The following is a 13,437-nucleotide window of genomic DNA, read 5'->3' on the forward strand; positions in this document are numbered from 1 at the left end:
TTCAACTAGTATACTTTGCCTATTTCAATACCTTTCGTTCAAAAAGAATGCATGTAGAGTGGGGTTTTGCAGGTAATGAAATTGCTTACTGAGAACACACCTTTTTCTTTTCTTGTCAAATTATTTATTCTTTTGTCAAATTCGTAATGGATCAGACTTCCTATGAAATCTTTTTGAAGAACTTGCCCTCGTGCTTCGTTCGTTCAGGTAAAAACTATGATGTCTTTTTCAAGAACTTGTCCTCATGCTTTGTTCGTTTAGTTAAAAAATAACAGTATTACAATCCAAGCATCTCTTTGTTCGATTGAATTACTCACCTGAGGTAGTGCAAGCCGGGCCATAATATTTGGAGGGATTCGACGTCTTGACGTGCTCAAGATCCTGACAATGGCTTGTCTTTGCTATGGTGGAGGCGGCATATTAGGATCGAGGCGACGCAACAATGGCATGCTCTTGATGTAGTCGCCGCCACCTCATAGATTATGCGATGTCCTCGATCAATGTAACTGTGACCACCTCAAGGAGTTTGCAACTCCCATTCATCAATATTGGAAATCGCGCCGACAAAGGTGGTAATGTCAACATTCATATGCATGTATATCCATCATCCATCAAGATTCATGCTTGCAATATCGACCTATTATTTTTTTAACTCACTATGAGATTCTATGACAAAGTATATCAACAACTTCACTTTGGTAGCATTGGCTCCATGAACTCTCTTGCACTCTAGTCGAACACGGTTTCTAGCAGCGAGAGGAGTTTTGGCATTTCCAAGGGGATGTAAAGCACAAAAATACACTTAGATTCCACTGGGTAGACCTTTCTAGCCATCCCCACTAATGAAAGCTCATCTGCCTATCTACGTTAATCCACCACCATCAACTAGGATTTGGGGTCAGAGGAGCCATCGTATTTTTCTATCCTAGTTGGTTGGAAACCAGTCGGCCAAGTGACCTGGCTCAAGTCTTTGTTAAACACCGGGACATCGTCATCTACATTGTTGTCAGAGCTCTCGGGTGACCAATGCCTTGACAACAAGCTCTGACTCCTATAATCCCGACCGCTATGTTGGCGACCTTGTCGACATCCGTCCTCGTGCTCATTGCATTGACGGTCCAGCTTGTTGTAGAGGTGGAAACTTTTGCTTCGGCGAAGCCCCTCTTTTTCAGCCTTGAGTTGCTGAGATTGTTCCTCCAATCGGCATTGTTCATCATCCAGGCAAGCTCTGAGTTGGGAGACACTCGGACCGTTCGGATGGCTGAAGGTCATTTGGAGGTTGAAAACCATTTTGAGGACAATTGCCTAGATCGAGGCAACTTGGATGACTCGACTTTAGATCGCGGTGGTGGTTCTCTCATAGTGTGTACTCGGGCTGATTCCTGAACCGAGATTAATGCATGCTATTGTTCAGAAATTGGTGTAAATTTCTGGGCATGACAAGTTGGTATCAGAGCCAATCTTGACTGTAGGATGAGCCAAATAGAAACCCTAGGAGCCCTTCTGTCAAATGCATTGGGATTGAAAAATTTGAGTCGGTTGAAAAAAAAATTGTGTCGAGTCTTTTGGTTTAAAAATTTAGTGAGCATACTTGCTTCTCGAACCTTGATCTCTCTAGATGTGTGTCATCCTATCCACGTAACCCGTACCTTTGTCGCAAAAGTCATCAGCAACTTCAGCCGACCAAGTGTCAAGACCAAAGAGTCGAGTTCTACCAAAGGTGAAGAGTCAGGTCTTCGCTACTCCAAGCATCGCTCTCAAGTTGAAGACGGAGTTGTTCAAGAGTCAAGCTTCGCTCCTACAGTCGTCGCAGTTGTTTCCGAGCCGTAGAGGTGCCTTAGCATCGTCTTCTTAGTTGTTGCTTGGTAGTTTGTGTGTGTAGGTTTGTTTGTTTTGGGGTTAGCGGTTCACCATAACAACTAGTGGCGTTATGGTTGTACCATCAGGAGTCGTGTGCTCTTTTAAGTGTTTTAATCTAGATCAGAAAATTGTAGTCGATTAATTGAGAAAAGCCCTTTTGCTTAGTTTTCTCCACTCCCTTGTTCTCTCCTTCTGCTCTGAAGATGGTGAACACAAGGAACGACAACAACCGCAACAACACCGGTGCAACTTGAAGTGAAGAAAACCAAGGAGGCGGTTCTGCCAACTCTAAGTTGCTTATCTGCACCTCTTTAACAGCTTCTCCGAATCTCGGGGACGAGATTCTGTTTAAGGGGGTAGATTTATCATGCCCTGAGTTTTACCCTAGCCAAGAAATAATTAAATAATGCATTAAAAATAATTTGTTAATCAAAGTTCAGGAGAAAAGTAGTCTAAATTTAATTTAATCTAATCGGAAGCATTTCGGATGTTCTAAAATGTCCCGAAAGCAATTTAAATTATTAACAGGATTTAATTTTGAACTTCAGAGAATAAAATTCGCTTAATAATCAACATAATAAAAATCGGCAAAATTGGAGGCAATTTCTTTTCTTTTTTTTTCCTTTTTCTTTTCTTTTTCCCTTCTTTCTTTTTTCCCTTTTCCCTTTTCTTTTTCTCTTTTCCTTTTTTCTCCCCTCGCTGGCCCAACTCCCATCTGCCTCCTCCCTGTTTTGTGCGATCTCCCCACCTCCCCCTCGTCACACATCTCCACCTCCACCTGCCAGGCCGTGCGCCCCCATCTTCCCCGCAGACCGAGCCCCACCTCCACCTCACGGTAAAACCAAATTCCTATCAATTAGGACTCTAATTTTATCTCATTGAAACATTATCTATTCTCCTTTTATAGGAGATGGATAACTAGATTTTATCTCTAGTTTTCCCCTATAAATACCCCCTAGGGCCTTGCCGTTTTCCTCTCCCGTTTCACTCCCGTGCGCAAGCCCTGCCGCACCCAGGCCCTAGCTGTCGCTGGTCTTGTTCGTCGCTGTCTCCCCGTGAGCCGGTCCAGATCATCACCACCAGTCGTGCCTCTCTCCCGGCTAATTCATCTCTGTCGTGCGCCCTGCTGGTCGTTCCCCTGCTGCAGCTGTGCTGTTCCTGTTCAGCATAACAGCAAGCCAGGCAGCGCAGCCCTGCTGACCCCGTTCGCAGCACGTCGCCGCCGGTTTTCCTCCACCAAATCTCAGGTCCGCATATATTGTATTCTTGCGAATCAATCTAAATTCATCTACCATTTAATTGTTCAGGTTTTCTAGCCGAACAGTGAGGAACAACCGCAATCCGTCGCAGATCTTTCCACCAAATCTCAGGTTCACGTACGTTCTGCTCATGCGAATCAATCTATCGTTTAATTGCTTAAATTTTCTAATCCATTAGCTAGCGTGAGATTGATCTACAGTGCGGAGTTTAATTTCGTACACGTAGATTGATTTTACGTTAAAGTCGTTGAGTTCCAGTTTAGCGAGTCGTTAAATCTTGATTTAACGGGTCGTTTAATCATGTCGTTGTTCTGCTTTCAGTGCACAGGTTCGCGTTCCCGGTCTGATTCGTCATGCGAATCTCTAATTCGTGCACGTTTTAGTTCCAATTTACGAGTGTGCGTGCTGTTTGTGCTTTTTACGAGCCGCGGCCCAACCCACGCCCAAAGTCCGCATCGCCTCGCTTGGTCCACTCCTCTCTCCTTCCCTTCCACTGGGCCGCCCGTCAACCGCGGGCCACTCTGCTCACCTCTGCCTATCTCCCTTCGGCCCCTCCTCTCTCCCGCGCGTGGGCCGAGCCACGGCCCACTGTCGCCTCACGTACACCAAGTCCAAGCCACCTCCCTCCTCTTCGGGACACCAACAGGTGGGCCCCACATGTCGGACCCATCTTCCTCGTGCGCCCGCAGCCACCCAGCCACCGTGCGCCGCGTCGACCGCTGCTACTCCCCCTCCGCATGTTGCGTCCACCCCACCGCCTCAGGCCGCCGCCATGCATTGTCGTCTCATCGCCGTGGTCGCGCCGCTAGCTTTGGTCGCTATCGCCACTGCTCTCCTCTAACTCTCCTTGAGCACATCTCGTCGCGCCGACGCTCCGCCGCGCACGCGCCGTGCCGGTTGCTCGCCGCGCCGACTGCCCCCGCCGCGCCCTCACGCCCGCACTTCGCCATCGCCGTCACACACGCGCGCTCGCACGTCTACCGCCGTGTTGCGCTGTGCCCCGTCCCTGCCTCGCCACCTCGTGCTCGCCTAGCCCACGCTTGCGCGTGCGCCTCGCCGTCGTGTCATGCCCGCCTCTACCTCCGCCTATCGCTCGCCGCGCCCAGGTGCCGAGCTGCGTCGCCGCCTCGCCGCTGCGCCGTTGCCTCGCGCCGAGCCACCACTCTGCTCCGCCTCGCTACCCCGCCCACGAGCGCCGCGAGCCCGAGCCCTCGCGCGCCGTGTGCTAAACTGCTGCGTCCGCACGCGCATCCCGCTCGCACCGGTGCAACCACCCCTCCTCTTTCTGTAGCGCCGCTAACCACCTCTCCGCGCTAGCCGGCGCCGCACCCCTATAAACCCCCTCTCCTTGCGCGTTGCCGCCACCTCTTTCCGCAAGCACCGCCGCGCCACCGTCGCCCCGCCGCCGACGATCTCCGCGTCGCGCCCCTTCCTCCTCCCTTGGCCGCGCTCTGTCACCGCCGCCGTGAGCTTTCCCCCTTCCTCATCGCCATCGTCGGTCGTCCGTCCGCCGCCGCCCTATCCGCGCCCCCGCAACAACCGCGCTGGCCGCCACCGACAAATCCCCTCCTCCCGACCGCCGACGCCCCTGTTCAATCTTCCTCGCACCTGCCTCTCGCTGCCTCTCAGTGTCGTCGCTCGTCGACGGTCTTCACCGCCAGACGCCAACCGCCGCCCATGCGTTGTCATCCCCTCACTGATCCGCCACCACCGTCATCCACCGCCCGGTGAGCTCCCGCACTCCTTTCGCCCTCCTCCTTTCCTCTGCCCGCCGGCCGTCTCCACCAAGCCGATATCGCCGCCGTCCGTTTGCACGCTCCGGTCATCGTCGTCACCCCTCCGTCCGCCATCACCCTCGCCTCGCCGTCCTCCACCGCCGGTGAGTGCCGGCCCATTCCCTCCCCTTCCTCTCCTCTCCGCTGCCGCCGCGAGCACACCACGCCGCTCGGCGTCGCCGCCGCGCCGTGCCGCGCTACCCGCCTTCGCCCGCACGGCTGAGCTCCTGTCTCCTTCCCTTTGTTCTCTCTGGCCACTTTGCCGCCATGCGCGCCATGCACCGCTGTCGCGTGCCCGCCTCGCGCCGCCTCCCCCTTGCGCACGCCACGCTATCGGGCCAACGGCCGTCACCGTCGCTCAGCCGCCGCGGCTGCTAGCATGTCGTTGCCGCTTGGCCACTGCCGCCTCTCCCCAGCCACCGCCAGTCCCTCTTCACCTTTGCCCGCCTCCGCCGCTAGCGTAACGCCGCCCTCCGTCGCCGCCTCCACCGCCGCCCGTCGCCCGGCCGCTCTCCCCTCCTCCGTTCGGTCACCTCTTCCCTCCTCTGCTCTCTCAATGACCGGTGGGACCCACCCGCCAGTCACCACCTCTTTGTGGGCCATGGGCCCCACCTGTCTGTCTCTCGACTCCATGACACATGGGCCCCGCCTTGTCAGCTCTCCCTCGCTCCCCCTTTCTCTCTCTCCTCGCGGGCCCCACGTGTCAGCCGTTGTTCCCTCTCTCTCGGCTGAGCCATAGTTGAGTGGGTCCCAGATGTCAGCCTCCTCCTCTCTCCTCTGTGCTGACATCATCGCCTCCAATTAATTGCGCAATAAATCGTTAAGGTTTTCCTGTTTAGTTTAAAAACACAGTTAATATTCTAAAATTCATAACTAATTCATCTAGTCTCCGTTTAGGTCCATTCAAGTTTAATTAAATCCAGAAAAATGCCAAGAATCCATTAAAAATAGTTTCTTTCTCTGTTTTAGTAGTTTTATAGCCTGTTTTGCTTATTTTGCCTTGTTTGTCGTAGGTTTTGACCCAGTCGAAGAGCCGTTCATTCTCGAAGTCATCGCCGAAGTTCCTCGTGGGTCTGAGCAAGGCAAGTGGCACCCTTCTTTGATCATGTTGAACCTATGTTTATAAAATCTCTTCTTTACATTCAAACATGCATTTGTTTTATGCAAACCTATTTATTTTATTTATCTGTTGGGCATTTACCCTTAAATATCCGTTGATTCCCACTAGTTATCATTTAATTACTGTTAGACTTAATAGACCTTTAATGGTTGTGATCATGGTTAATTTCCCAATGTGGATTAATGCCAACTAAAATATTGCTTATGGTGGGCTGTGGGTGCATGGTTTTGAGAGTCGTGCTCATGGCAATTAAGGACCGGTTCTCAGGAAACCCTGGAAGTCTTACACGTACTAACCACAGGCCAAAATGGGCAACGGTGAGACTTGTAGTCTAGCTTGTCCCTATTCGACGTACCCAGGCAAGGGTGGGTGTGATGGAGTATGGATGGAAATCGTGGTGTAACGATGGTCCTATGCTGCTTCCGGATTCACTTAGGCACAAGAGAGAGCTGCCCGACTTGGTGTAAAGGAGGGGGCGAAACCTGAAGTGTGGTACGATTGTCTAGGGAGGGTTAGATGAAAGGTCTTATCATGGTTTCCGTACTGAGGTATCGTGGTGATACGTTGGGGCATGGTAACATGCTTGGGAGCCATGTCTTGTGGGTAAAGTTGTACACCTCTGTAGAGTAAAACTATTCGAATAGCCGTGCCCGTGGTTATTGGGCGAACTGACAGATTCACTAGGATTAGTTGAACCTTTAATAACCTGATTAATTTAGAACTGGGTTGACCCTGTTGCAGTGTGGTGTAACACTGGACAGTGGTTTGGGCCTGTTGCAACGTGGTGTAACGTTGAACAGTGAATGGTGGTTATTCTCAAGTACTTTACTTTACTTTTTATTTCAGTCTATTTTATTTACTGTTTTGCTAAATTACTGCCGCTTTTGTGTAATTTAACCTTAGCCTATCCTTGTTACCCTAAATGCATTCATTATTCTTCTCTCTTGGGTGTTACTTGTTGTGTACGGTGGTTTGTACTCAGCCTTACTTAATTTTCCCCACCAGAGCAAGTGCCAGAGTTTCAGTCAGAAGGTTGTTCCTAAGGTTGAAGTGAGGTTCAGTCCGCCGTCAGGAATGCCCGTGTGTGGAGCCGTCATCGCAAGCTGAAGCTGAAGATTAGATGGTTTAGTTTGTTTTCCTTTTACGCTGCATTTCGATAGATAATTGTTTGTATATATTTTTAAGTCGTGGAACTGTGTATTAATTTGTCATAGTGTTTACTTGGGCTGATTCCTGGACCGAGATTAATACATGCTATTGTTCAGAAATTGGTGTAAATTTCTGGGCGTGATAATTGTTTCCACAACTAGCAGTTCAGTGAGCTATTGGAGGATGTCGCCTAGTAGATCTGCAGCCAATCATACGTTTTGTTATCATGCCCCTCAACTTGGGTTTGTAGTCCTCCCTCCTCTCATTTCCCTTTCTCAACTACAGATGAATTATCAGCACAAGAAAAGAAGCATCGTTTAATTTTTATTTTGTTGAAAATAATTCCTGACTAGCAGATGTAGCCGTGAATGATTTTCGGAAGGAAAATGTTTCAGCCTATGCAGAGTCGTGTTTCAGATTAGCTCATAATTGGTGCATTTTTTTTCAATATTATTGCAGTGTTTTATGGGCATTACATATCTTTGCCTCTATAATGTACATGGTCAGCAAAAAAATGAGCTAAATATTGTGAGGATTAGTTTGTTTTGCTAGGTTAATCAATGGAAAGCGAAGCTGGTTTGTTGGGTTCAGATATTAATGTACAAACTTGGGATCCCAGTCAAATTTGTAGCCCAACTGGAGAGCAGCGAAATTGCAACATCAAGACCAAACAACAAGAGGTCAAAAAAATTCTCTATTGAAGAAGACAAATTGTTAGTATCGGCATGGCTTAATACAACTTTGGATCCAATCGTACGTGATGAGCAAAACCATGATTCTTATTGGGCAAGGATACATCAATAATTTTATGAAAACAATGACTTCATCTCCGAGCGTAACATGAATTCTCTAAACAACTGTTGGGGAGCCATTCAAGAACAATTTAACAAGTTTTTAGTTATATTAATTTTTATCTGTTTGTGCAAATAAGTCAGGCTTCCACATTGTACAAGTCAAATGAGAAGAAGACATTTAGTTTGATGCACTGTTGGCAGCTATTACATCATCATCCAAAGTTGACCACTTTGCTGTCTCAGTAAAAACAGAAGAATCAAGTTGAAGTCCTATAGCATGCCCGAGCCCAAACTCTATTTAATTTGAAGATCCCAACGGCACACCTACAGCTGAATCAATGGTAAGACCACTAGGGAAGAAGGCAGAAAAGGCAAAACGGGCAGGAGGTAGTTCTTCGTCATATATAGGTGAGAGTAGTCCTGCAATTCTTGCAATGAATAATATGTGGTCAGAGAAAAAAAAAAGATTATTGCTTTAGCTAGGCTGGAAAGAAATGATCGGTTAAGTGAAGTTATTTCACTGGAAAAAGATAGATTCCAGCTATAGAAAGATAAATTAGAATTCCAAAGAAATGAAAGAGAAGAAAGAATTATGCCCATGGATATCAGTGGTCTGGCTGGGCAGCGAAAGCATACTACTCGCTCTGTTTTTTTTTTGACGCCGTTGACTTTCTGTCTACGTTTGACCCTTCGTTTTATTCAAAAAATTTATATAATTATTGACTATTTTGTTATGATTTGATTTATTACTAAAGTAACTTTAAGTATGATTTATAATTTTGTATAATTGGACAAAATTTTTGAATAAGACAAAGGGTCAAACGTAAATAAAAAGTCGACGTCAAAAAAAAAAGAGGGAGTACTTGCGTTTACAGAATGAGATTATTTCCCTAGGGACCAAATGAGTTGGTTGTATCACTACTTTTAGGATGTGTTTGGTTGGTGTTAACGCCCGATTTTAGCAAATGGGCGTTATTGATTGAAATACGGTGAAGGACCGAATCGGATGAGGAAGCTTGAATCGGCTGAAAATAGGAAGCTGGACGCAAAGGGATTACAGCCGATAAGAGTCCAAATCGGACAAGGATTGGAGTTCGATTGGCCCCAAAACCTGGAGATCGATTCAGTGTTCGACCATGAGTCCGTGTAAATTAAGTAGGAGTTTATCTTGAAGTTTGTTTAGGATTCTGTTATTTAATTAGAGTCCGAATAATGTAAAGTTAGTTGGTAGCGGATTCTTATCCGGTTAGTTATCTCCCGGGGCTATAAATATAGGTGCCCGGGATCCTTGTAAAATATCTCTCGATCAATTAAATTTGGCGCATCGCCTCAAATCTTCGACTTGCTTGAGCTTTCGGCGCAAGTTTTGTCAGCTTCGCAATGTAAGTTCTAGTTTGTCAAAACCCGTCGATCAACTAAGACAGAACTGTCTCGGTTAAACCCAATCTTCTGCTTGGTTGACCGGCGGGCTGAGTTCTATTTCTGCTTTTGATCTGTTGGTTTGAAGCAGTATTAGCGCTCGTTCAAGTCTCTACGCATTCTTATTTTCTATCTGGTAGCATTGTTCTAATCAGCCTGATTTTGTCTCGGTTCAGTCCGATCAATCTGGTTTATTGGATCTGTGTTGTTAGATTGAATTGGAGGTTCGTAGGGGCTTATCGCTGGAGGTTTAGCCAGCATTATCTTAAGTGATCTGTTGATTAGTTGATTAAGCCTGGCGATCTTCATGTTTCCATAGTTATATTATGCTAAACTGTATACTGTCTCGGTTAAGTCTGATCTACGTGTGTTCGGTATAATCTGGCTGTGGAAGTTTGTCCGATCGGCTGAGTTTAATAGATTAGTTGGCAGATTATGTTGCTTCGCTGTTTTATTACTCATGTGATATAATATTCATTTGATGTTATGCGTGACTGAGATTAGATCTGTACTATCTCGATTAAGTTCGATCTTCTAGGTCTAGGTTAGGCACGTATGCTGTCGATTATTATTGTTTTGCGCGAGTAATTAGTATAGCGTTCCAGTTTATTGTGAAAATTCCATGTTTAGTTTTACATCGCCTAACAATTTAGCGGAGCGGTCCGATCGACCGGTTAATCTTAAGACTGTCTCGGTTAGGTCCGATTTTTTAAGATTGACTTGCCGGCTGGCTTATCTAGTATTTATCCTGCTTCTGACTTAGCCGATTGAGCATATTTATAACTGTTGTCACGAAATTCCCATAAAGCTGATCGTCTAGTCTATCGGCTAGGGTCCTAGAACGGTATCGGCTATCCGACCGATAGCGATTTCGGGGTTAACCCTTTCCATGTTATATCTTGTCAGTTACAGAATCAAACTGACTGACACGCACGGTATATGTAAGAATTAGGTCCTGCACTGGAATGGTCTAAGATTGATTCCCAAGCCTACGTGTGTGACCGTTGATTGTTATTTTCAGCGTCAACACATTTTTGGCACGCCCGGTGGAACCCGTGTCAAGAACCTAGCTCAACCGCAGGTCGATCGAGTGCACGTCAGTACAAGACAACAGCGATGGCCGCGAAGGAAGTCAGCGCGGAGAACATTCTCCCCATCACCTGGGAGAGCCTCACCGACGAACAACGGGCCTTGGTGCAACGCCACATGGACAAGTTCCAAAAGTTGTGCCTCGAGTCTTTCAGCATGACGCGAGGCGGGCCAATACAGAAGTCTCAACTTCCGACGTCGAGTTCAGATCGTCAGAAAGGAGGTGAAGCAGGAAAAGGAACTGACGCAGAGAAAGGAGGTGGCAGCAACCCTCCCCTAGAAAACGAGCCGAATCTACAAGACATGGTAGATTCGGCAGTGCACCATGCCCTCATCAATCAATCGGGGGTACCGGTAAACACCCTATCGGGATTAATCCGACAGGTGGCCGATGGAACTCCCAATGGGGAATCACACCAGAGAGGGCCCAGATACTTTCCTGATGGGGAAATGCCCAAGTATCGGTAGTTCAGAGATGAAAGAGACCCAAGGGAGGACGAGCCGATAATGCATAATCGCCGAATACACTTAGAGAAAATCCCAAAAAGACCACGACAGTTGGTAGGACTTCAAGGGTTGGGATGAAGCCAATCTGGTATTGCCCTTGTTTGATTTAAAAGCTGAGGGAATGAGTCGAACCAAGAGAAAATATACCACTTAGATTCAGATTCAGGGTGTGAGATGATCGATAAATTTTTGTCGGACGTGGGAAACCCAGCCGCGGGTGCGGGCGCGCCCATGAGAAAGGGCCCACCCTAGCGTCACCGCTCCAAAAAAAAAATCACCGTGACACCAGAGCGTTTCTGCCTCGTGCGACACGACAGCGCGGGGAGACGAGGCTGCGGCGGCGACAAGAACTCCCGGCACCAGCATGCTAGTTCTCCCCTCCCCTCCCTCCTCCCGTCCCCTTCGTCTCCAGGTGAGGTCGCCGCCACCCGTCCTCTTCCCCTTCCTCTTCCTCTTCCTCTCCTCCCTCTGGGATCCCTCCTCTTTCCCGGGCAGTGAGAAGAGCTCGCCACCGCCGGGGTGTGAAGCAGTCGCCGCCGCCGGAGGGGGGAGAGCTCGTCGCTGCATGCCGCCCAGGGGAAGAGCTCGCCACTGCCGCCCGGGGGAAGAGCTCGCCGCCGGATGGGACCGGGATGCTGTATGCTGGATTGCTGTATCGTTCTTACTGCTTTTTTCCACTAGATGCTACTCCCTCCATTTTCATAATGCAAGATGTTTTCATAATGCAAGATGTTTGACTTTTTTTTATAACTTTTCATCATTCGTCTTATTCAAAACTTTATGAAAATATAATTTTTTTTTGCCTGTGATTTAACTTTAAGCATGATTTATCATTTTCTATATTTGTAGTAAATTTTTGAATAAGACGAATAGTCAAGTGTTAAAAAAGTCAAACATCTTGTATTATGAAATGGGGTAATGAAATGGGGGTAGTAGTATGCTACATCGTTCTTACTTTTTTTCTTTGCTCTGGATGCATGTGGCATTGTGGCTGTCGCAAATGGTGGATGGTATATTGTGCTGTCATATAGCAAACTAGCAAATTTGTTGTTTGTCTGTATTTTGAATTGCAAAAATATGTCACCCTGTCATATGTGTGCCTCTATTTATGTGAAATAACGTATGTAATTCCATGTATTAGTTGTGGTTATAGTTAATAGTAAAATGTCCACTCCTTATCATATGAGTCTCCATTTATTACATTTTATTTAAATATTTTAAATGCATAGCTAAACATTTAATTACTTTACATTATTCATCGTATTCAATATTTTATTTTGGACATGAGAGATAACCTCACCAACTCATTATAGAGAGGTAATCACATCCAATCATCTTACGTTCATCCCTCGAACCAAACAAGTGATGTCTTCACTTCATCTCATCTTATCCCTCCCACCAAACAAAAAACAGGTCCAACTCATCTCTCCAACCAAACAGAAAAATAAAACCAACCCATCCTCCAAACACAGGATGGATCCAATCCATCCCAGCTAGTCCACGAACCAAACACATCCTTAATTGCATGAACCATGTTTGCTTCAGTCATGTCTGTAGGAACTGTGTGTGTGGATAAATTTGTTTCAGAGATTGATGTATGAACTATGCTTTTGTGACCTATTTGTTAAATTTGCTTCAGAGATTGTTTATGTCACGCCCCAACCCTAGGAACCCTCCTAGGTCGGGCCTGTGCTCTAGTAGATCAAGACTTCTCTCACACAACCAACACACATGTCTTTTCTGCGCACTCCTCACTCATGCGCTCTCTTCTGCGCACTCCTCACTCATGCGCACCCGAAAAATGACTTCCCGGTCGGTCACCTATCTTGAAGAGCGAGGGGCCACCCGAGCAGTTCCCGTTTTAAAGAAAAAAAAGAGCCCGGTATGTTAAATGTTGTTCAAATAAATAGAGGAGGACTTTCACCTCGGGGGTGAAAGGGCTACTCGGGTAAAAGAGTAGGGAAAGACAAAGGCAACGAGGGAAAGGGCCTACCCCTTGCCCGAGTGGTGGAAACAAACAAGCGCTAAATATGTTATAGCTGTTCCTCACTCATGCGCACCCGAGAAATGACTTCCGCACCCGAGAAATAGGATTGCTCGGAGATCCCTCACACAACCAACACACATGTCTTTTCTGCGCATTTTGTGCTCGCTCATGCGAGCCCGAGAAATGACTTCCCGGTCGGCCACCCATCTCAAGATTGCTCCAGGCCAAGCACACTTAACCTTGGAGTTCTCTCGAGATAAGCTTCCGGAAAAGAAGTTGTAACTTGTTGGTATGAGTACCTATCAAATCCTATTAAGCCTTGGGCTGGGATGTTACAGTTTAATTGCATGTAGCTGTTTTTGCCGTATACCAAAAGAAATGAATTAAGTCTCTCAGGAAGAACAGACAAATAAACTGAAACTGTATCAAAGTTCTCCATTTATGTTTTCTGTTGTAGCCATTCAGGTATAACTATATT

This window comes from Oryza brachyantha, chromosome 10, assembly GCF_000231095.2.
Source record: "Oryza brachyantha chromosome 10, ObraRS2, whole genome shotgun sequence".
NCBI lineage: Eukaryota > Viridiplantae > Streptophyta > Magnoliopsida > Poales > Poaceae > Oryza > Oryza brachyantha.